At 41.0% G+C, this 21,825-nt stretch overlaps 1 protein-coding gene across 1 annotated transcript in view; it reads left to right on the top strand.

The window, feature by feature from the left end:
* LOC126416436 (selenoprotein N-like) overlaps window positions 1-6,067 on the top strand; it is a 159,087-nt gene extending 153,020 nt beyond the window's left edge. Inside the window, exons 9-10 of the mRNA XM_050084158.1 lie at window positions 5,409-5,566; window positions 5,650-6,067. The gene's annotated coding sequence lies outside the window, so the exon portion shown is untranslated. The remainder of the gene's footprint in view (window positions 1-5,408; window positions 5,567-5,649) is intronic.
* Window positions 6,068-21,825: the final 15,758 nt, after the last annotated feature.

The raw sequence follows: 21,825 nt of genomic DNA, 5'->3' as shown, positions 1-21,825 counted from the left end.
TGGAGTAACATACTATTAATATTTAATATCAGGTAAGAAGAGCCTTGGCACAGAACACAAGACATAGGAGTAGTGTACAGAAGAAATGGGTATTTTGATTAACTAATCATTGTGGACAATTTCAAGAATTCCTGTGAAGGAGACTGAGATCAAGAACAGAGAAAAAAAACATGGGTTGCTTATATACCCTAATCTTTAGAAATGTTTACATAGGTAGTGTACTGTGGTAAATTCTCTAAATGCATTTAACTCCTTCCAACAATGGTGTCATTAAAGATGATCCAGATCTCCAAAAACCAGGTATACACCACATTTGTTGCCAGTGTGTTGGGTTGAATATATAACAGAGCACCAAAACCAGTTGAGGAAAAAATAACAATGTCAGAAAAGACAGGTTGGTACTTACAGTAAAGAAGACACTTGTTAAGTCTGTACAGTAAGCAGCAATTTGTCTTTTCCTACATTTTTTTATATTCCTACCTGGAGTTTCCATTGTTTAAAAAAAACTAAGGAACATATGAAACACACTTCACATAGGCAAGCAAATCAACCATTACCAAACACAACCAGGAATACAATCATTAAATATGACAAAACTAGTGTCGCTGTACAGGATCAAAGTATCTAATGCAGTGTAATTAAGGAATATATCAACATAATGATATTGGGAAACATTACAAACAGGGATGGAGATTTCAGTGCAAATAAGGCTTTAGAATTGATGAAAAATATTATTTAAAGGTAAGAAAACATTTTATTAGCTTTGTAATTACACTCTGGATACGAAAAAAAACCACATTTACTGAAAGAAGACACAGAAGTTACATACAAGCCAAGAATAAAGATATTGACAGCAGAGTCATGGAGCAGCACATAAATATAGACGACAAGGAATTTTTTCTTTTCTTTTAACACTTTCTCCAAAAGAAAAATCATGAAATTATTGCTTTGTCTCTTGCATGCCAATTTCTGAACATAGAAAATTAAATCGAACTCGTTCTAGGGGTTTCGTCAAAATATCTGCCAACTGGTTGTGTCCATCAATGTGTTCCAAGAAAATCTCACCGTTCAGATATCTTTCACGAACATAGAAATGTCGGACATCTATATGTTTAGAACGTTGATGATATTTTGGATTTTTTGCCAACTTCAATGCACTAGCATTGTCAGTGTAAAGAACTGGAGGCTGGCCCGACATTTCCACTAATTCTGGTAGCAGACGACATAACCAAACTAACTCTTTGACTCCTTCACTAGCTGCAATTATTTCCGCCTCGGTTGTGGATGTGGCCACTACTTTCTGCAACTGACTTGTCCATGACACTGCACCACCTGCGTACTTTGCAAGAATTCCAGTTGTTGAGCGCCTTGTCCGGTTATCACCTGCGAAGTCTGCATCAGCGTAAATCTTTAGCTCTTCTTTTTTATTATATACAATTCCAAAATTTAAGGTCCCTTTCAAATACCGGAAAATGCGCTTTACTCTATTCTAATCTTCAGTGGTTGGTTTCTCCATAGCTCGAGCAGCTTTATTGACTGCAAAAGTGATGTCTGGACGAGTTACTGTTGAAAGGTACATAAGACAACCAATTGCTTCACGGTAGGGTACAGATGACGAAACTTCTTCATTTTGATTATTGTCCTCATGTCCATTAGGAGTTGAGATTGTATTGCCTTCTGCCATTCGAAATCTTTGCAGAATTTCTTCTGTATATTTCTCTTGACTTATCATTATTGCTCCATCTTCATATTGCTTTATATTTATGCCAAGAAAATTTTCAAGACTGCCAGTTGTTATTTTGAATTCATGTTGTAAAACATCCATAAAAACAGCAATTTCTTTCTTGTTACTGCCAACAATCAGGCCATCATCAACGTAGATTGCCACATAAAGGTTATTTCCATTTTGTCTATGATAAAATAGGCATGGGTCTGCATCACTGTTTGAAAAACCAGCTTTCTTCATGAACTCAACAAAACGTTTGTTCCAGCAACGTGGCGCTTGCTTCAACCCATAAAGACTTTTTTTTAAGAAACATACTCAGCCTGTACCATCTTCGAAACCTTCTGGTTGTTCCATATATACTTCATCTTCAAGTATTCCATTCAAAAAAGCTGTCTTTACATCGAATTGTTCTAGCAGCATTCTCTTTGAAGCAGCTACAGCCAACAGAGTTCGTATGGTGTCATAACGTGCCACAGGGCTAAAGGTGTCGTCATAATCAATTCCTGCTTTCTGAATACAGCCTTTTGCAACCAATCTGGCTTTAAAGCGAGTACCTCCATTGACTGCGACCTTTCGCCGTAGAACCCAGCGGTTTTGCAATACTTTGGCATTCTTCGGACGGTCAACCAACACCCAGGTATTGTTTTTCTTTAGTGATTGAAGTTCTTCACTAATAGCTTGCATCCATTCTTCCTTCTCATTTGACTGCAATATTTCTGAAAAACAGTTTGGATCTTTGTATTCAAGTGCATCAACTTTTGTTATACAAAATTCACCACTTTCCATCCAGGTTGGTTTTCTTCGTTGTCTTTTATTCTTCTGTTTCTCTTCATTAGAAGATTCAGCAGCTTCTGCTTTTAAAAATTCTGTTAATTCTTTATTTTCATCAGATTCACTCGACTCTTGACTTTCTCCAGAATCGAGAGTGCCAATTTTTTCTTGAGTTTGACTTCCTCCAGAAGTGTACAGCCTAGGAGATTTACATTGGTCATCTTTAGATGAATTGGGATCATTAAATTCTTCCTGAGGGACTTCAAATTCAACATGATCACTATATTCAACATGATCACTATGTAAATCACAAACAATTTCTGGCTTTAATTTCACATCGTGACTCAACACCACTTTACTTTTAGATGGAATCCAAACTCTAAACCCATCTTTGTCATTAACATATCCAACAAGTCGTCCAAAAACTGCCTTATCATCAAACTTGGAACGGAATTGTTTGTTAATGTGAACATAGCAGCCTGTGCCAAAAATTCTGAGATGATCAAGTCGTCCTACTGGTCGATTAAACCATAGTTCATAAGGGGTTTTATTTTCAACTGAAGATTTTCCAGTACGATTTATTAGGTAGACTGCTGTATTACATGCCTCTGCCCACAACCCTTTAGGTAATTTACTCGGATTTAGCATTGACCGGGCAGCTTCAACAATTGTCCTATTTTCCCGTTCAGCCACACCATTTTGTTCAGGAGTGTAAGGAGGAGGAATCAGTAGCTCTATTCCCCTGTCTGCAAGCAGTTCACTGATATTCTTATTGTTAAATTCTTTGCCACCATCACATTAAATTGTTTGACAACATGTCCATTAGTTCGTGCTTCATTTAAAAACTGCTTAAGCACAGTGCACACTTCATTTTTGTGTCTTAAAAAGAAAATTCGACGAAATTTACTAAAATCATCTAGTTTAAGAAGTAAAACAATATTTGAAATGAGCCTGTGTCTGTAAATAAACATGACTGCGAGCGGCGATTATAAGGTCAGCATTGATAAGCTTGAAGGACCTGATGACTGGGCCCATAACCTGATGAAAAATATTATTTAAAGGCAAGAAAACATTTTATTAGCTTTGTAATTACACTCTGGATACGAAAAAAAACCACATTTACTGAAAGAAGACACAGAAGTTACATACAAGCCAAGAATAAAGATATTGACAGCAGAGTCATGGAGCAGCACATAAATATAGACGACACGGAATTTTTTCTTTTCTTTTAACAAGAATTGACATTGAACCTGCCAAATTGTCAACTTGGGTTTAAACCTTAAAACACACCATGAAAAACAGTGATTTGAGAGAAAAGAAAGTGGTTAAAAGGTGTCGTGGTTACCGATTCAACACGACATTTCTGGTATCAAAATGAGATGCTCAAGCCTTTTGGTAGTCGATCCTATTTATGAGAACATGCTTAGAGCTAAGAAAGAATCCATAATGGTGGTTGCCCCTCCACCTGCCCCTCCTTGTCTTTGCCACCCTGTGAATGTTGACATGCTTTACAGGAGTTAGTTCTGGAGTCTAAATTGTCCATGACATATGATGCGTATCTTTACCTATGAAATAGTCAATGACCAAAGCAGCCCAATAAGTAAAGGGACAATCTTCCTTGGAGAAGGAGTCTGGATCAACAGTACCTCTGTACTTCTAAGTATCTCTGGATAGTTGTACATGGGTGTTGTTGCACATGAGTGCAATACCTCATCACTGCACCTCTTGGTGCCTCACCGCACTGTGACTCTATCACCACTGTACTAAGCTCTTTCTACTGTCCTCTTGTGATCTTACAGGCTACCTAATTTTCCTCCAGCTTGCTGGGAAACGGTAACTCCAAAGGGATCTACAAGATCTGTTGATATACTTCTCTTGATCACATAGTTATAAAATTCTGTTGAGCTGTTAAAGCAATAAATTGGTTTCAGCTGTTAAAGCAAGAAATTGGGTTAGTGGAGTAGTTACTCTTGATAAATACTGTATCAGTCTAAGGTGAGCATTCTCTCCATCTTACAAACTCTGTGGGTCTGTCATGCTGCTGACTACACACTGTGTCCAACCTGTTTCAATGCATATGCGAATGGGGTCGGGCATCGTGTGGGATGGATGTGTGAAATAACACTTTTGTTTCTTTTAATATGCCCATAGAATCTTAACCTGCATTTTCTAATCTTGCTATTGATAATTGCTCACTGCATTTTCTAATCTTGCTATGGATAGTTGCATACTGCTTGATTTCCCATTTGCCTCGCAGTTGATATAAAATAACCAAGTTTTTCTTAAGACTTTTCATCCTGTTTTCTCAGTGTTTTCATTGTTTGTTTTACTGTTCAAAATTAGTGTTTCTGATTTGTAGAGGCACTCTGGATTAATTATTGTATTGTAATGTCTTAATTTTGTTTGTTTTTAAGATACATTTCCCCTCATAGATATCTTGGGTGACTCAGTATGCATTTTCTATCTTTTGACATTTGATTTCTGCTTTTGTTTCAATTCCATTTTCCTGAATGCTTTCAGCAAAATATATAAATTCATATCATCATCATCATCACCACCACCATCATTAACTAGAGCACACCAAGGCCTGTACTCCAGATCGCTTTCTGTTCAAGTTTACACAATGGAGGATACCTGAATTGCGGTTTGCTTCAAGTCCCCAGGCAAAATTAAAAATTTTTATACTGAACTTCACACACTCCTCAATATAGTAGAGCCAGGGTTAGGTGGCCATGATTAATGTGTTTTCTGCTCAGAGCTCATGTGGAATTTTTATTCACTAAGTCACTGATGACTGTGACATCAAACACCCTAAACCAAAATAACCAAGCAATCAATTCTGAGAGGTACTTATATCAAGAACACATTATTTAAGTTAACAAGATCACACTCCTAACTAATTATTTTGCAGGAACTTTCTGCTGCTGGCATGAGAGAAGCTGAAGAACTGCTTTCCAAATACTCCTTTCCAGTAACAACAGAGATTATGATGCCAAATGGAACAGTCATCGGCATTCTAAATGCAAATGATATATTGGACAGTATAATGCCAGATATGAAATGGGACAGGTAATAAATTTAAAATCCCCATGCAGATAACATGTTAATTTTTAATTAGTATACCAAAACTTTTTCCTTTCCGTCTTTTCCAGACATCAAGATCCTGCTGAGTATGTCTACCACCAGTTCTTATTAGAAAGCCTCAATTCAGTGAACATAATACATTAATGTAAATTTTGAGTTAGTATGAGGCTGTTGAGCACATTCCGCATAAGTGACTTAAAATGTAAATTATTTTCTAGTCAGTATGAATTGGAAAAAGTGTTACTGTGTGATGGACTGACTTTTATCATTAGCACAAGAATGACTGTTTTCAAATGATGAATCTTGGATATATGTTAATATGCACAGAGGTTGTGTTGCACGATGGTAGTGTATGACTACCTGGCTATAAAGCTCTGACGAGTTGAGTCAAGGTACGATGTTGTAAAAATTGTACCATCTGCAAACACACAAAATGTATTTTGTATAAGTTGTACAGTGGGTATAATAAATTATTTTAGTAAACAAAAAGAGCATTAAATTGTGTTTTCTTAGCTTATTAATGGTAATCTATACAACTCAATGCTTCTACTATTCAGTGAGTTGTTATTTTTGTCCTAAATTATTTAAATGTAGAAATCATGAAAAGGATAGATTCCTACTCATCATATACGAGTGCAGATGTTGAGTCACAGGCAGACACAACTAAAAGAGTGCTCAACAGGTATGCTTTTGGCTGAACACACACTACTCACCATATAGCGGAGATGCTGAGTCACAGATAGGTACAACAAAATGGCAGTCACAAAATGAGCTAAGGCCTTTGTCAAACACACACACACACACACACACACACATGACCACAGTCTCTAGCAGCTGAAGCTAGACTACAAGCAACAGGAGTGCATGATTGGAGAGGCAACCAGGTGGATGTAAGGAGGAGGCTGGGGGACGGGGGGAGGGGGGGGGGAGAGATAGCATGGTAGGGATGGGTGATGGTAAAGTGCTGCTAGTGGGAGCATGCAGGGACGAGGCGGAGGGTGAGTAGGGGGCAGCTAGGTGCAGTCACGAGGTTAGACAGAGAGCAGGGAAAGGGGGGGAGAGGGTAGCAGAAAAGTGGAGAAGTAAAAAGGCTGGGTGCATTGGTGGAATAGAGGGCTGTGTAATGCTGGAATGAGAACAGGGAAGAGTCTAGACAGCTAAGTACAATAACTAATGAAGCTTGAAGGCAGGGGGGTTACAGGCATGTAGGATATATTGCAGAAAGAGTTCCCACCTCTGAAATTTAGAAAAATCTGGTGATAGTGGAAAGGATCCTAATGGCACAGGCTGTGAAGCAGTTATTGAAATGATGGGCAGTGTGCTCAGCAGTAGAGTGGTACAGTTGTTTCCTGGCCACATTCTGTCCATGGCCATTCATGGAGACAGCCAGCTTGTTGGCTGTCGTGTTCAAGTAAAATGCAGCACAGTTGTTGCAGCTTAGCTATTAGATCGCATGTCTGGTTTCACTCATAGCCCTGCCTTTGATGGGATAGGTGACATTTGTGACTGGAATGGAGTAGGTGGTGGTTGTGGTGGTGGTGGTGGTGGTGGTGGTGGTGGTGGTGGAGGAGGTCATATTACAGGAATATGAGCCAGAGCAGGGGTTGTGTAAGGCAGGATGAGGATATTGTGTAGGTTCAGTGGGCAGAGGAATACCACTGTGGGAGGGGTGGGAAGGATAGAGGGTAGGACTTCTAATTCTAGAGCATGATGAGAGGTAGTTGAAGCCCTGTCAGAGAATGTAATTCAGTTGCTCCAGTCTTGGATGGTACTGAGTCACAAGGGGAATGCTTCTCTGTGGCAGTACGGTGAGACTTTGGGAGATGGTGGATGACTTGAAAGATAAGGCATGGGGGATCTGTTTTTTTAAAAGGCTGGGAGTATAATTATGGTCTGTAAAGGCCTCAATGAGACCCTAGATATACTTCAAGAGGGACCAGTCATCACTGCAGATGTGATTGCCATGGGTGGCTTGGCTGTATGAAAGGGACTTCATGGTATAGAATGTGTGGCAGTTGGTGAAATGGAGGTATTGCTTTTGGTTGGTTTGATATGGACAGAGGTACTGATGTAACCATCTCTGAGGTGGTCAGCGTCAAGGAAGGTGGCTTGTCGATGCAGATCACAGATATGTCATCAGTGAATATGAACCAGGTGAGGGGTTTGGGATTCTGGGTGTTTAGGAAGGATTCCTCTAGATGGCCCTTGAATAGGTTGGGATAGGATGGTGTCATGTGGGTGCCCTTAGCTGTATCCTAGATTTGTTTGTAGGTAATGCCTTTAGGTGAAGTAATTATGTGTGAGGATTTAGTTGGTAATGGTGACTAGGAAGGAGGTTGTTGGTTTAGAATCCATTGAGCATTGGGAAATACGATGATTCAATAGTGGTAAGGCTGTGGGCATTAGGGATGTTAGTGTGAAGGGAGATGGCATCAGTAGTGAAGAGCAGGGCACCATATGGTAAAGGAACAGGAACTGTGGAGAGTCTGTGGAGGAAATGGTTGTTATCTTTCATATTGGATTATTTTATACAGTATTATATTGTTATCTTTTGTGGGTAATGGGCTGAGGGTGTTGGTCTACAAGTGCAGAGATTATCTCAGTGGGGGCACAGCAACTGGCTGCCATGGAGTGCCTGGGTGGTTGGGTTTATGTACTTTATGAAGCATGTAGAAGGTAGGAGTGTGGGGAGTGGTAGGGGTGAGGAAAGGTATGGGCTCTGGGATGGGCCTAAGGATTTGAGGAGAGACTGGAGAGCCTGCTGGATTTTTAGACTGAGGTCACTGGCAGGATTTATAGGTGGATGACTCTAACAGCTGGCGGAGTCCTGCCAGATAATTCTTGCAGTTCTAAACAACAATTGTGGAGCCATTGTCAGTAAGTAGGATTATAAGGTCATGATCAGTTTTTAGGTGGTAGATTGCGATACTTTCTGTGGATGTAAGGTTAGTTTGCATGTTGAGGGATATGGGGAATGATGATGAGGCAAAGTTCAAAGTTAATAAATTGTGGAAAGTAAACAGGAGGTGATTTGAGGGTAGTAGAGGTGCTGAGCACTGCCCAACACATCATTCTTCATTTTAATTACTGCACTATGGCCTGTGCCATCTGGATCCTTCCCACAAACAACAGATTTTTCTGAATTGCACAGGTGGGAACTCTCACTGCAATATATCCTATGTTCCCGTAACCTGTCTGGCCTCAATCTTCATTAGTCATTGTCCTTACCCATCTAGCCCCTTTGCTGTTCCCATTCCAGCAATACACTGCCCTATATTCCACCAAAGCACTCAGCCTTTTTACTTTCCTCCTCCCAGCCCAAACTGCTAAGGATATAAAGGGTTGAAACAGGGGACAAAAGGCTTTTTGAAAGTACATTGCTATTAAGGGAATTTTGAAGCGAGAACTATGAAAACTGGTATTTTATTTTTCAGTCAGAAAATAAAAAATGTGTTTCAATATTTTTAAAATAGTTGGTGAAAGCTTTTTTGAAAAATAAATAATTTCTAAAGAACTACTGTGACAAATGGTATTTGACTTCTTGGTCGGAAATTAAAAAAAAATGTTTTTCTGGAAATTTGTTGCCTAAGGGAGTGCAATAGGGAATGAAAATTTCATTGGTATTTCACGTCTTGATTAGATATAAAGAAATATTTGTTAGGGGGTGAAATTTGCTTTGGAAATATCTCCATGAGAACATAAAAAGCATGATTAACAAACACTTTGGACTCCAGCTACCAGAATCGCTTTCTGGTCAGAAGTACATTCAGAAAAGATCATGTTTATATTAATGTTAAAACTTAAAAGGTGTTCCAATTTGTGAACAATATAAAAATTTAATTAAATAAAAACAAAAAATCTCTGCAGACCATGTAGACCATGCGAGCAAAGCAGTAAGCACTAAGTTAATACCTAATATTTATACAGCTTAGAAGTCCTTCAATGAATACAGGGATTTATTTATAAGAAAAGATTTTAATTTTGTTTTAAATGGATCTCCTGTATGTACTTTTAATGATTCTGGCAATCTACATCTACATCTACATCCATACTCCGCAAGCCACCTGATGGTGTGTGGCGGAGGATACCCTGAGAACCTCTATTGGTTCTCCCTTCTGCTCCAGTCTCATATTGTTCGTGGAAAGAAGGATTGTCGGTATGCTTCTGTGTGGGCTCTAATCTCTCTGATTTTATCCTCATGGTCTCTTCGCGACATATACGTAGGAGGGAGCAATTTACTGCATGACTCTTCGGTGAAGGTATGCTCTTGAAACTTTAACAAAAGCCCATACCGAGCTATTGAGCATCTCTCCTGCAGAGCCTTCCAGTGGAGTTTATCTATCATCTCCGTAACGCTTTCGCGATTACTAAATGACACTGTAACGAAGCGCGCTGCTCTCTGTTGGATCTTCTCTATCTCTTCTATCAACCCTATCTGGTACGGATCCCACACTGCTGAGCAGTATTCAAGCAGTGGATGAACAAGTGTACTGTAACCTACTTCCTTTGTTTTTGGATTGCATTTCCTTAGGATTCTTCCAATGAATCTCAGTCTGGCATCTGCTTTACCGACGATCAACTTTATATGATCATTCCATTTTAAATCAATCCTAATGCGTACTCCCAGATAATTTATGGAATTAACTGCTTCCAGTTGCTGACTTGCTATTTTGTAGCTAAATGATAAGGGATCTATCTATCTTTCTATGTATTCGCAGCACATTACATTTGTCTACATTGAGATTCAATTGCCATTCCCTGCACCATGCGTGAATTCGCTGCAGATCCTCCTGCATTTCAGTACAATTTTCCACTGTTACAACCTCTCGATACACCACAGCATCATCTGCAAAAAGCCTCAGTGAACTTCCGATGTCATCCACAAGGTCATTTATGTATATTGTGAATAGCAACGGTCCTATGACACTCCCCTGCGAAACACCTGAAATCACTCTTACTTCGGAAGACGTCTCTCCATTGAGAATGACATGCTGCATTCTGTTGTCTAGGAACTCTTCAATCCAATCACAAAATTGGTCTGATAGTCCATATGCTCTTACTTAGTTCATTAAACGACTGTGGGGAACTGTATCGAACGCCTTGCGGAAGTCAAGAAACACGGCCCTCTGAGTCTCGTGGACGAATAGTGTGAGCTGGGTTTCACACGACCGTCTTTTTCGAAACCCATGCTGATTCCTACAGAGTAGATTTCTAGTCTCCAGAAAAGTCATTATACTCGAACATAATACGTGTTCCAAAATTCTACAACTGATCAACGTTAGAGATATAGGTCTATAGTTCTGCACATCTGTTCGACATCCCTTCTTGAAAACGGGGATGACCTGTGCCCTTTTCCAATCCTTTGGAATGCTGCGTTCTTCTAGAGACCTACGGTACACCGCTGCAAGAAGGGGGGCAGGTTCCTTCGCGTACTCTGTGTAAAATCGAACTGATATCCCATCAGGTCCAGCGGCCTTTCCTCTTTTGAGTGATTTTAATTGTTTCTCTATCCCTCTGTCGTCTATTTTGATATCTACCATTTTGTAATCTGTGCGACAATCTAGAGAAGGTACTACAGTGCAGTCTTCCTCTGTGAAACAGGTTTGGAAAAAGACATTTAGTATTTCGGCCTTTAGCCTGTCATCCTCTGTTTCAGTACCATTTTGGTCACAGAGTGTCTGGACATTTTGTTTTGTTCCACCTACCACTTTGACATAAGACCAAAATTTCTTAGGATTTTCTGCCAAGTCAGTACATAGAACTTTACTTTCGAATTCATTGAATGCCTCTCGCATACCCCTCCTCACACTACATTTCGCTTCGCGTAATTTTTGTTTGTCAGCAAGGCTTTGGCTATGTTTATGTTTGCTGTGAAGTTCCCTTTGCTTCCGCAGCAGTTTTCTAACTCGGTTGTTGTACCACAGTGGCTCTTTTCCATTTCTTACGATCTTGCTTGGCACATACTCATCTAACACATATTGTACGATGGTTTTGAACTTTGTCCATTGATCCTCAATACTATCTGTACTTGAGACAAAACTTTTGTTTTGAGCCGTCAGGTACTCTGTAATCTGCTTTTTGTCACTTTTGCTAAACAGAAAAATCTTCCTACCTTTTTTTAATATTTCTATTTACGGCTGAAATCATCAATGCAGTAACCGCTTCATGATTGCTGAATCCCTGTTCTGCGTTAACTGTTTCAAATAGTTCGGGTCTGTTTGTAACCAGAAGGTCTAATATGTTATCGCTACGAGTCGGTTCTCTGTTTAACTGCTCAAGGTAGTTTTCAGATAAAGCACTTAAAAAAATTTCACTGGATTCTTTGTCCCTGCCACCCGTTATGAACGTCTGAGTCTCCCAGTCTATATCCGGCAAATTAAAATCTCCACCCAGAACTATAACATGGTGGGAAAATCTACTCGAAATATTTTCCAAATTATCCTTCAGGTGCTCAGCCGCAACAGCTGCTGAGCCAGAGGGCCTATAGACACATCCAATTACCATGTCTGAGCCTGCTTTAACCGTGACCTTCACCCAAATTATTTCACATTTCGGATCTCTGTCAATTTCCTTCGATACTACTGCACTTCTTATCGCTATAAACATGCCTCCCTCTTCACTGTCCAGCCTGTCTCTGCGGTATACATTCCAATCTGAGTTTAGGATTTCATTGCTGTTTACGTCTGGTTTCAGCCAACTTTCTGTCACTAGTACTATGTGGGCGTTGTGACCATTTATTAATGAGAGAAATTCTGGGACCTTTCTATAGACGCTCCTGCAGTTTACTATTAGCACATTAATATTGTTATTCCCTGTTGCATTTTGCCTACTCCTACCTTGCCGCGTCTCAGGAGGCGTCTTGTCGGGCCTAGGGAGGGAATTCTCTAACCTAAAAAACCCACATGTGCACTCCACACGTACTCCGCTACCCTTGTAGCCACTTCCGGCTTGTAGTGCACCCATGACCTATTCAGGGGGACCCTACATTTCTCCACCCGATAGCGGAGGTCGAGAAATTTGCACTCCAGATCTCTGCAGAATCGTCTGAGCCTCTGGTTTAAGCCTTCCACTCGGCTCCAAACCAGAGGACCACGATCAGTTCTGGGAACGATACTACAAACAGTTAGCTCTGATTCCATCCTGCGAGCGAGGCTTACCACCTTCACCAATTCCGCCAACCGCATGTACGAACTGAGGATGACCTCTGAACCCAGACGGCAGGAGTCACTGGTGCCGACATGAGCAACAATTTGCAGTCGGGTGCACCCAGTGTTCTCTATTGCCGCCAGCAGGGTCTCCTCCACATCTCTGATGAGACCCCCTGGCAAGCAGACAGAGTGAACACTGGCCTTCTTCCCTGACCTTTCCGCTATTTCCCTAAGGGGCTCCATCACCCGCCTAACGTTGGAGCTCCCAATAACTAATAAACCCCTCCCCCCGTGTGCCTGCTCGGACCTTGCTGAAGGAGCGGCCACATGTCCACTCACAGGCAGAGCGGGTGATGCCACACGGCCAGCTTCCACATTGACCCTCCACCTCGTGCGCCGCGAACGCCGCTGAACCCGCCACTCCCCTTGGGGGGGAGAGGGTGGCCCAACCACACCCAATACCCGCGAAGATGTCTCGGCAGCAGGGACAGTGGGTGAAGCATGTAACACCCGGGGTGTACCATGCGACGCACCAGACTTCCCACTGCCACTACCCTCTGAGGCAGCAGCTCGAAGACGGCTGACCGCGGCCATCAACACATTCAGCTGTTCGCGAACAGTGGCCAGCTCCTCCTGCGTCCGTACACAGCAGTCACACATCCTATCCATCCTAAGAAATCAATTTACTGTAGAGAGTTAATCAACTTTTAACTAGACTGCTAATTCACTAAAGGAAGCTAATTGTTGACTAAACTGTGGTTGCTAGCCACTTCTTGTAGAAAACAATGAAAATAGCACTACCTGTCTCTGGACTGTATCGAAAACAAACACTAGCGCTACTGGCACCATGGTTGACTAAAGGGACTCTCTCTGACTGTATTCAAAACAAACATGAAATCTATGGAACACTATTACTAGCTTCCTAAAAGCAAAAACACACAGAAGAAGAAGTGACAAGTAAGAAAAATACAGTTCGTACTTAAATTAAGGTAGCTCGCTGCACAGCAGACGTGAAGCAGACAGCAGTTACGACGATCTGTTAGTTTTAACTTTTTCTTTGTCCGAAATAACTGTGCTTATTTCTCGTGTTGTGTTAATATACATCGTAACATTTGGGTTTGTTCCCCTGACGGCTTGCAAAAAATGTAATAAGTACACAGGGTGAATCACCTAAAACTTGCACAACAAATACTGCAGAAATGGAGAGTGCTAATGGATTGGTAGTCAGAGGCTCATATTGTTAGCCAATAAACAGATTGTAATAATACTTAGAACTTGTAATTTTTGTGCAAACATACACTTCTTTAAATGGAACAATGGCTATTAACATTAACAAACTAAAAGTAGGGTAAATTAGAATGTCAGTGTTGTTTGTTGCAGGAGTAAAGTGCGATTTGATTAGAAGCTATTGTTTTGTGCAAAGTTTCCAAACAGACAATTGTTTGTGCCATGCAACCTGCTTAGTTGCTGAGTACAATGTTGTTATGTTTACTTACAGTGCGCTTGTATGCTCCTTGAGTGCATTTGCAACTTACTAGTCAGTTAGTGTGTGGCAATCCAAACAGTGAGTCGTGACTGGATGATGGGATTTCCCAGTTCAGAAAAAGCCAACATGCTCATGGTGTATGGAGTGTGTAGGAAGAATGCAGTTCTTTCTTGTGTGGTGTATGTGGCAAGATATCCCAATAGACATCAACCATCTCAGCAATTACTTATCAACCTCGTCAACCAGTTAGGCAAAAGTGGTTGTGTAACACCTAGACAATCTAACACAAGGAAACAAGTTATGACAGAAGAGGGGGAAGTTAATGTTCTTGCTGCTGTTGCAGTTGATATGGACATTAGCTCCTGTGCAATCGCATGAGGAAGTGCCATGAGTCAGGCAAGTGCCTACACATTGTCCATCAACATAGGTTCCATCCCTGTCACATCTTTCTCCATCAAGAGCTGCATGGAAACAATTATGAGAATCATGTTAACTTCTGTTCACGGACATTATTAATACAGGATACTCCAGCTGTATCACATCTTTTGTTAATAATGAAGCCACATTTACCAATCATGGTCAGGAAAACCACCAAAACATGGACTATTGGTCTGCTGACAATCCCTGTTGGCTTCAGCAGATGGAAGTCTCCTAGGAGTGTAAATATGTGGTGTGGGATAGTGAACTATCAGCTCATGGGCCCGTGTTTCATAGATGGAACATGGAACGCACACAAGTATCGCAGCCTCCTAACAGAGTGTCTTCCATGGATGCTGCAAGACATTCTTCTGCAGACTAGGAGGAACCCTTGGTACCAACAAGATGGCTGTCCAGTCCATATTGTATGAAGTACTACAGCACAGTCTTCACAAACTGTTTCCAAATCATTGGACTGGATGCAGAGGACCTGTAACTTTGTCAGCTTGTTCCCCAAATTTGATTCCTGTAGACTGTTTTCTGTGGGGAATGCTGAAAGGTACTGTCTGCAAGGACATACCAACTGCATCCTATGATATGCAATGACATATTACTGCAGCCTGCTCAGAGACCTCCACTGAAATAATAGTGCAGCAGTTGTTCAATACCAGACTGGAAGTGTGTATTGCCACTGCCAGTGGTCATATTGAACACAACCTTTGATGGTCAGTTGTCTCATTACTGATCAGAATCCACATAACTAGTGCATGCACTTGTGTTGTTCTTAAGTGTGTGCTACCACAGTACACAATATTATACAAGAGTCTGTATGTCAACTTTTCAATATACAGTATCCTGTAAATGACTCACAGTAGAATCCTGCAACAGATGCCACTGTCATTCTAATTTACACTACTTTTAAATTGTTAAAGGCAGTAGGCATTGCACCATTTAATAAGAAAGTGTATATTTGCACAAAAAACACTTTTAAGTATTATTACAGTCTGTTGACTGCTAACAATACGAACCCCTAACCAACAATCCCTTCTGTGAAAACTGTACATCAAACAGCACTTTCCATTTCCACATTTTGTGGTGCAAGTTTTGGGTTTCACCCTGTATACATTTTTTTGTAAACCATCAGGGGAACAAACCCAGATGTTATGATGTATATTATCACAGCACAAGAAATAAGCACAGATTTTTCAGACAAAGAATAAAATTAAAACTAACAGACCATAGTCCAAACATCAGTGGCTCAGTCTGGTATAAACAGTTTGTGTAAGCATGAACTGCATAAAACAGTATTGTGATAGTTTATTGTTAATGCAGGACAGAGATTGGGTTTCTATGACTTGCATTTGTTTTGCTATTAATGCACAGTGTTATTTTAAATGATGGACCCATTTTCAAAACTTTGTATTTATTCATGTGCAAATCCAAAATTAACAACCTTTATACCAATGAAAAGAGGAAGTTTCAAAGTTTTTTTTCATGATGTTTGATATCAATTTCATAAATTTAATAATTTTTAATTAATTAGTTTGTAATAATTATTTCATAATTATAAATGTGATAAATACCCTGTTGGCTGCACAGCAAACATTGACACAGTAGCCAAACTCATCCCACACATGCGAAAGCGTATCTGCTGTTACTGAGTGCGTGCAGCAGTGATTCGGTTCTGCAGCTCATTGAGTAGTTGGAGGCAGGATGTAAACAGCTTCCTTCGCATAATCCCATAAGAAATAGTCACAGGGTGTGAGATCAGGAGATCTCGGTGGCCAGAAGTGCAGAGCCAGGTCCTCAAGTCCCCTGTGACCAATCCAATGCTGAGGAAGGGAGTCATTCAAAAAGCCTCGTAAATCATGGTGCCAATGGGGCGGAGCTCTATCCTGTCAGAAAATGAAGTCCTGGAAATCTCCCATAACTTGAGGGAACAGCCATTGTTCCAACATGTCCAGGTACATGATTCTTGCTAACAGTTCTTTCCGTGAAGAAAAATGGTCCATAAACCTTTGTACAGGATACGGCATGGAACACATTGATCTTTGGTGAGTCTCCTTTGTGTTGCAATGGTGAATGTGGATTTTCCAAATCCCATATGAGAACACTGTGTCTGTTGATTTTTCCAACAAGGTGGAATGTTGCTTCATCGCTAAAAATTACACGCTGGAGAAATGCATCATCCTCCATCTTTGCTAGCACATAATAACAAAATACTTCTCTTTATCATTAGGATTGAGAGCCTGCACAAATTGTAATCGGTTGGGTTTGTACAGCAAATGCCATCTCAGAACTTTCCAGAATTTTTTCTTTATAAATGCTTCACATTTTCCCATAATGCTCCCATTGAATATAAATCTTCAAATCATCTTCCCTGCTGTTGGCTTCACAGGTTCATTGGAATCTAATTTTGTAGACATTTAAACAATGCATGTGCTACAAGTTTATCATTAATCTTGTGACTTATTAGTATTGGGTCCATCTTTCTGTTACACATATCATCTTCCATTTGACTATATGTAAAGAGAAGATATCACATGAAGTTTGCAGTACCTGCCATCTCTTTGGATCTGTGATGTAACTGCATTGTGCTGTGTGACATATTGGTGGTGCAGTGTATGTGAAATGGATTGTTTTTGCAGTGGGCATGTTGGAGCATGTGGTGGAGCTCTTTAGTGTTGGTTGTTTGTTTCTAAATTGGTTGTGAATGATGACAGTGATTCATTGTTCCCCCTGAGTAATGTGTGTAAGAATAATATTGGAGGGGTCTGGTGATCTGCAAGTGTGTTATTTTGATATTGGCAGCAATGGGCAATAGATCTGTTTTCAGGTTTAGAATTATTGCAGTTTGTTGGTTTGTTTGTGTGTGTGTGTGTGTGTGTGTGTGTGTGTGTGTGTGTGTGTGTGTGTGTAGAGCTTATGGGCTCTCAACAGAGAGGTTATCAGCATCCTTACACACATTAAAAGAAATAAATGTGGATAAAATTACAAAATAACTGTTGCTCAGTGAGGAGTAAAACTATAAAATGACTCATGCCTTCACTTCCACCTCACTAGCTTTGACCTTATCTCACACACCTCAAGACAAAAGGATGAAACGTGCTACAGCTGGGATTACAACAGAAGTAAAACAACAGAGGAGCTAAAAGAACAGCACAGGGAGATGTGACTTACTGACCACTTATAAAAAAACCATGGGTGAGCCAATCACCCTGTTAGCACATTGAAAACTTCTCCCTAAAATGTTTGGAAAAAGTTGGACAAATCACACAACCTTAAAACTCTCACAACATTCATTTCAATGTTATTTAAAATAGAGGGCAGATCTTTCAGCAAATCTGCCACTGCCTAGTGCTTGGAAAATAAAACATAGTATAATAAAATGTGGTGCACAGTGATCTGCACGCCACTAGCAGCACACTTTGGAGGATCCTTTTGCTGGAGCAAGAAGCCTTGCATCATAGGGCTGTGGCCTATGCAAAGACGCGTAAGAAAAACTACATCCCCTTTGCATGGCTGGAAGGAGGTACACTATGGTGTGTTGTGGGCTTTATTAGACAAAGCTTGTTGCCTGCCATTTCCAGCCATTCATCTTCCCATCCACGCTTATCACTGTACCTCAATGGCTAGACAACAGCATGCAGGGGAACGGCACACTGAACAAACCGAGAAACATGGCATGCCTCCTTGGCTGCTAAATCTACCCTTTTGTTCCCTGCAATAACCATATGTGCCCTAGCACCCAGCAGGACACCTCTTTCCCCAGCCTTCGTAGCTGGGGGAGGGTGTCCTAGATATTCTGGACTACTTTAGCAACTGGATACATGCATTGCACAGACTGAAGGGCATCCAGGGAGAGGAGACAGATGCATCTCACTTGCTCCAGTGTCTTCAATATTGTGGATAGTTGGGCATAGAATATAGTGTATTCTGGAGGTAACCAAATCTTGTGAACTCAATTCGAGAAAACAAAAGAGCACCCAACATAGGCCCCCTGTTAAGACCCATCCATGACCACAGCTATATAGTCGAGGTACTCATTTAAAATGTCACAAAATAGCATATTAAAATCAGAAACTGGAGTGCACTCTCCTGTATTGCACTAAATCTAAAATTACTCAGGGCCTTTGGGATAACTAGGATGGCAATCGGTTGAAACGCCAGATTTGAGCTTATATGTGCCTCACATGGTAGGATTCCAATACACACTTTCCGTAGATCTCAAATGGCCTTGTGGCCCACGTGCAATTGGTAGAGAGGCTTCCCATAGCCCAACAAGCAACGGTATGGTATGCTGGGGAATTGGGAATAGTGACGAACTGATATACCTGGCACATCACGAGAAGCTGCTGCCACATAGTAAGTGGCAGTTCACCAGCCTCTGCCCAGAGGCTGGGTATGGGGCTGGTTCTGTAAGCCTCAGTGGCCAGCCTGACCCCCCTGGAGTACATCATTGATGATATGACCTGCACACTGTGCAGACCTGGTCCAGTTGTGATCAACAGAAACACTGTAAAACTTGAGCAGATGCACCCTGTCCGCTCTCCAAGACCTGTGGCTAAAACACTTCAAATTGTTCAGCACCCTCTGGGAGCTAGCCTTCGGGTCCTTGAAGTGTGATAATTAAGACTGTTTGGAATCAAAAATGAGGCCCAAAAACTACACAGAGTCATTAAAATGGAAAAAGGTGTTCCACATATGCAATTCAGGTAAACTAAAAATACGATGAGAATATAAAACCAATCTTTGCAGCCCACTGCTCCAGCCTCTTTACTGTTAAGTTGCAACTGATGAGTTGCTGTTGCACTGCTAAAGGAAGAACAAAAAATGCAAAATCGTCCACAAATAAGGAATGCTGTATGGGGCTCCTTACCATAGATATTATACTGTGTATGGCTATGGCAAAGAGGGTAACACTTAAAACACTGCCGTGAGGAACAATGTTCTCCTGCTCTAAACTGTTTGACAACATGTCACCAACTCACTACTGTAAAAGTGCTTCAGTAAGAATGACCAAACGAAGATGGGGAGATGGCCACGAAAGCCCCATTGCTAGAGTTGGCCTAGAATACCGTGTCACCAAGAAGTGTCGTGTGCCTTACATACGATCGTCTGCTGATTAGCTGCCTCTGGGAGGGTCGGGTTTTGTCAACAGCGGATTGAAATCTCCTGAATCCACACTGAGAGAACTTATGTTCTGGTATCTATCATCCAGATGACTGTTAACCATTACAGAGCTCATTAAGGCAATACTATCGTAACTACTAGGACACATTCAGTTCTTTCCTAGTTTGAGAAGAGGTATCAAAATTGTCTCCGTCCATGAGTTGAGAAAGTTGCCTGTGTATCATATCAAACTAAAACAGTGTAAGAAGACTTCCTTTGATGCTGGTTTTAATTTCTGCAGCATGTGGTAATGGATTTGGTCATGACCAGGCACAGTACCACAAGCTGCAGACAGTGCCGAATCCACCTCCCACAGGGAGAATGGGCAGTTGTAGGACTTTAATTATTAAACCTGAAGTCCTTGGTGGCACAGTAACAATGGAATGCTGGATCCTCAGCAGCCAGTGCAAAATTCTCTGCCATTGTCTGTACAATGTCTCCAGCTGTTGTTTGGAGACACTCCTGATTCAACAAAGCTACTGTGGACAACTGACTTCCTTTACCAGAAATCCTCCTGATATAGCTTCCCATACCGTACTAGTAACAGTGGAACAGTTGATAGAGTCAAGGGACATGTGCCATGAACTTTCCTTGCTCTCCTCGATGATGCTCAAGCCTTTACCCTCAGTAATCAAAAGGCTGCAAGGTTTCATGCCATTGAGTGGTTCTTAAACCATTGCAGAGCCGCACGCCTGACCCAAAATACTGAATGGCACTCATCAGTCCACGAAGGGACACGTGGCCTCCTAGGATGATGAAAGGGCTTTGGGATGGAGAGGTCAATGGCATGATGGATTACTCGTATAATGTGGTCCACCCACTCCTAGATGCCATCGCTGCATTCAGACATTCTCAGATGGCTGAACAGCGTCGAGTTCACTCTGCTGATCATCTGCAGTGACTGTGCCCTAAACAGTCAACATAAAAATATCCAGTTCACAATGGAGGTTGGCAACAAATCCATAAACTTCTTAGATCTCACCATTGACATCAATACACACACGCATTGTTTCAAAATTTACAGAAAAACTACAACTACAGACACAATAATACCTTCTTGCTCACAGTACCCCATAGCTCACAAACATGCAGCTTTCCACTCAATGGTACACCATGTCATATCTATCCCCATGTCCAGAGATGATTTTAAAGCTGAGTTAGATATAATACAATTTATTGCCACAGCCAACAGCTACAATCCAGTTCTTATTGACCACATCTTGCACAGGAAACAAAAACAGACAATACCCCTCCTCTATGCCCCACCTGCTTCCCCATCCACTGTCTGCAAGAAATGGTGTACACTACCATTTCTAGGTGAGGTATCACAGATTGTAGCCAAAGCACTCAAATCCTGCAAGTATAGGCTTTCCTTCTATTCAGGAACACAACAGCCCAGTGTGTTTTTAATAGCAAAGATAATAACCAGTTATTAGCCAACAGTGGGATATACAAAATCACCTGTTCTGATTGTGACAAATTTTACATTGGTCAGTCAGACAGAGACATAGCAGCTAGGCTGGCTGAACATGAACACAGCTGGAGGTTGCATAATTCAGACTATGCATTTGCTGAGCATGTACTGAGTGAGGGTCACAACTACCAGACAGTGTCCTGTGTACTTCTACTAGCAAACAAAGGCCATAAACTCAACCTGCTGGAAGCCCTGCAAATTAACAAACATCTTGCTCACAGTCCAGATTTAATCCTAAATGACCAGACACAGCTCAACACTTCCCCTCTCCTAAACTTCATATAATCATCTCTGTTGTTCATTACTTCCCACACTCTCTCTTCTTACATTTTCCTGTATTCATTAAGTTCTTTTGTTTTCCTGAAGTTGTATTTTTATTTCATATAGACTGTAGTTTCAATAGTTAAGGCTTTCTTTTAACTGGTACTTGTATTACTGTCCATGTTTAACACCCCTTGTAGTTGTCTCATCAATTATTGTTCATATTTTACTTTGTTCATTTATTTAATGCAAACTGTTACACAGCCACTGTTTTGATTATAATGTT

Source organism: Schistocerca serialis, chromosome 8 (assembly GCF_023864345.2).
Source record: "Schistocerca serialis cubense isolate TAMUIC-IGC-003099 chromosome 8, iqSchSeri2.2, whole genome shotgun sequence".
Lineage (NCBI taxonomy): Eukaryota > Metazoa > Arthropoda > Insecta > Orthoptera > Acrididae > Schistocerca > Schistocerca serialis.
This window is presented reverse-complemented; position numbering and strand designations above follow the sequence as displayed.